Below are 3,678 nucleotides of genomic sequence, written 5' to 3'. Positions count from 1 at the left end.
TGTATATAAGAGCCTTTTTATATATCTTCAGTGAAATGTCCTTCCACGGCATTTGTCTTAATTTAAAAAGTCGATTTGTTTTTCTCTTTTTGATAACATTAGGAGTTCTTTACTTTTTCTGAATACTACTCCCTTGTCAGTTATATGGATTAGCAATATCTTCTCCCGTTTAATGGCTTATCTTTTCACCACGATCGTGGCCTTTTTTATAAATAGAAATTTGCAGTATTAAAAGATTTAAATTTATCAATTTTTATTACAATTCCCACTTCTTATGGCATGAATTCTTCTTTGTATTGAGGTCATAAAGATTCTCCTAAAATGTCATCTTAAAGTTTTAATTATTTGGCTTTTGCTTCTAAGCCTTTAATCAACCTGAAATCGATTTTGATGTGTGGTTCAGGTGGGAATCCAATTTCACTTTCTCCCGTATGGGTAACCGACTTGCAAGTTAACAAGTTAGCTTCCGTTCTACTGACGGAGAACGTGAAACTACAAGACAGAGACAGAGGAGATCTCGTTTGTTATAGCTGATAGAAGTAGCCAGACTGTCGTCATTTCTGTGTAGGCTCTCCAAGCCCCATTCCCATAGGGCAGGGGATACCCGAACACGAATTGTGTTATAGGAGAGGAAACCCGCGCTCGCTTTGGCAGCGCATATGCTAAAATTGGACCCATACAGAGAAGATTAGCGTAGCCCCTGCGCAAGGATGACGCACAAATTCGTGAAGCGTTCCATATTTAAAAAACAAAAACAAAAACAAAACAAAAAAAAAAAAACAAAGAGAGAGAGAGAGGAAACCCAAGCTTAAGGCACTCAAATCTTTTTTTTTTTTTAAGTTTATTTATTTATTTTGAGAGAAAGAGAGAGTGAGCATGTGTGAGCGGGGGAGGAGCAGAGAGAGAGACAGATAGACAAACAGAGAGAATCCCAAGCAGGCTCCGTGCTGTCAGCGTAGAGCCTAGCACGGGGCTCGAACTTACAAACCATGAGATCATGACCTGAGTGAAACCGGGAGTCAGATGCTCCACCGACTGAGCCACCTAGGCGCCCCTCAAATCGTTCATGATGGGCAATGAGCCTATCTGAAGTTTGCCCCAAAAGGAAATATTGTCTTTTTCGCATTAAATTCATTGACTTTTTGGGTTACAATGGATATCTTTAAATATTAAATCCTGTACATAAGATGCATCTCAGTTTATTCCAATCTTTCTTTTTGTCTTAATAAAGTTTTCAAATTTTATCCATAAAGACCATGGCTATTTTTGTTCAGTTAGTGCCTGGACAATGTACATATTACTCATTTGTTCTTATACATCGGATATTCGTTTCTGTAATATTTTGTCTTTGGTACTTCTGTCATAAAGGAACACTATTGGTTTCATTGCTGACTTCAAATCCAACAACCATGCCCATCTCTGATTTTTCCAACAAGCTTTCTGTTGACTTTGTTAGGTTTTCTATGGTAATTATACCATCTGCTGTTAGGCTAGTTTTATTTATTTTTTTCAACAGAAGGGCGGTTTTATTTCATTCTTTCTTGGTTTTTATTCCTCTTTTCTTTTTTAACCTGTATTACAGCACTCCTCAGCTTCAAACCTTACAATAGCTCATTTTACTCAGATCAAAGCCAATCTCCCTACAATGCCTGGGAGGCCTAAGGTGGCCTCCTTACGCCTCTGAACTCGCCAGCTGCTCTCCATACTGGTTCCTTTGCTCCAGGCTGACTCAACACCTTACTATTCCAGAAATTTGCCAGATACAGCTTGCCTCCAGGGCCTCTCCAGGATCAAGTGCTATTTGCATGAGCTGGGAGTCAGTGGCTTCCTCCCACTTTACAACCTAAGCATCGCACTTGCCTTCTCTTGTCCAGATTTTGCTTTACACTTAATTTTATGTCTGCCTGGAAACTTCTTGCCTCAAATATCTGCATGGCTTAATCCCTCACTCCTTTCAGGTCTTTGCTTAGATATTTCTTTGTCAGAACATTTAAAATGAACACTACTTGCCTACACAAGCACTTTCTATCCATCTTTCTCCACCCCCAGGTCTATTGAAAAATAATTGACATAAAACATTACGTAAGTTTAAGGTGCACCATGTGATGATTTGATACGAGTATATTATGACACGCTATTATAATTAGGTCTCTTAGCACATCCTTCACCCCATCTAATTACAAACTTTTTGTTGTAATGGGAGAACATGAGAGCTCTATTCTCATAGCAACCTTTAAGCATACGGTACAGTATGGTTAATTATAGTCACCACCTTGTACATTAGGTCCCTAGAACGTATCTTCTACCTGGATGTTTGTACCTTTTGACCAATATCTGCCTATTTTCCCCACCCCTCTGCCCCTGACAACCACCATTCTGCTCTCTGCTTCTATGAGTTTGATGTTTTTATATTCTGTACGTAAGTGAAATCATACAGTATTTGTCTTTCTCTGTCTGACTTATTTCACTTAGCATAATGTCCTCAGGGTCCATCCGTGCTGTCACAAATGACAGCATTTTCTTCTTTTTTATGGCCGAATATTACTCCATTATGTATATATATCATTGTGTGTATACACACACACACACACACACACACGCACACACACACACACACCACATCTGCTTTATATATTCATCCATTGATGGATAGTTAGGTTTTTTCCATGTCTTGGCTATTGTAAATAATGCCACAATGAACATGAGAGTACAGACATTTCTTTGATATGGTGATTTCATTTTTCTCTATGCATACTTAGAAGTGAGATTGCTGAATCATACGGTAGTTCTGTTTTGAATTTTTAAAGAAATCCTTATACTATTTTCCATAGTGGCTGCATGAATTTACATTCCCACCAATGGTTCATGTTTCTCCACATACTCTCCAATATTTGTTATTTCTTGTCTTTTCGATAATAGCCATTCTAACAGATATGAAGTAATACCTTGTTTTGATTTGCTTTTTCCTCATGATTTAGTGATGTTAAGTACCTTTTCATATACTTATCAGGCATTAGTATGTCTCTGGAAAAATGTGTATTTAACTTCTCTTCCCAGTTTTTAACTGGGCTTTCTGGTTTTGCCATTGAACTATATGAGTTCCTTACAGATTTTGGGTATTAACCCTTTATCAGATATATGGTTTGCAAATATCTTTTGCCGTTTCATACGCTTTTCAATTTGTTCATTATTTATGTGGCTGTGTAGTGGCTTTTTATTTTGATATAGGTCCACTTTTAGATTTTTGCTTTTGTTGCTTGTGCTTTTGGTGTCATTTCCAAAAACCCATGGACAGGACTGACATCAAGGAGTGTGTTTCCTGTGTTTTCTTCTAGGAATTTTACAATTTCGTGCCTGTGCTTAAGTCCTTAATGCATTTCCAGTTAATTTTTGCTAGCGGTGTAAGGCAGCAAATACTATTCTTTTGCACGTGGATATCCAGTTTTCCCAGCACCATTTATTGAATAGACAATCCTTACACAATAGTGTATCAATATACTATTGAGTATTCTTGGTTCTGTTCTCAAATATTAGTTGACTATATATACTAGAATTTATTTCTGGGTTCTTGATTCTGTTTCCTTGATCTGTGTCTCCAACTTTGTTCTTCCTCAAGATTGCTTTGGATATTTGGGGTCTCTTGTGATTCCGTGTGAATTTTAGGATTTTTTTTTTCTC

General features: G+C 37.4%; 1 non-coding gene across 1 annotated transcript; it reads left to right on the top strand.

Annotated features, from left to right (window-relative positions):
• The first annotated feature begins 638 nt into the window (after positions 1–638).
• Positions 639–745, top strand: LOC115511412. The gene has a single exon (XR_003968055.1). It is a non-coding gene; the product is annotated as a U6 spliceosomal RNA (small nuclear RNA).
• Positions 746–3,678: the final 2,933 nt, after the last annotated feature.

This window comes from Lynx canadensis, chromosome A3 (assembly GCF_007474595.2).
Source record: "Lynx canadensis isolate LIC74 chromosome A3, mLynCan4.pri.v2, whole genome shotgun sequence".
NCBI classification, from domain to species: Eukaryota; Metazoa; Chordata; class Mammalia; order Carnivora; family Felidae; genus Lynx; species Lynx canadensis.
The sequence above is the reverse complement of the archived record's forward strand: the minus strand, read 5'-3'. Positions and strand labels throughout refer to the sequence as shown.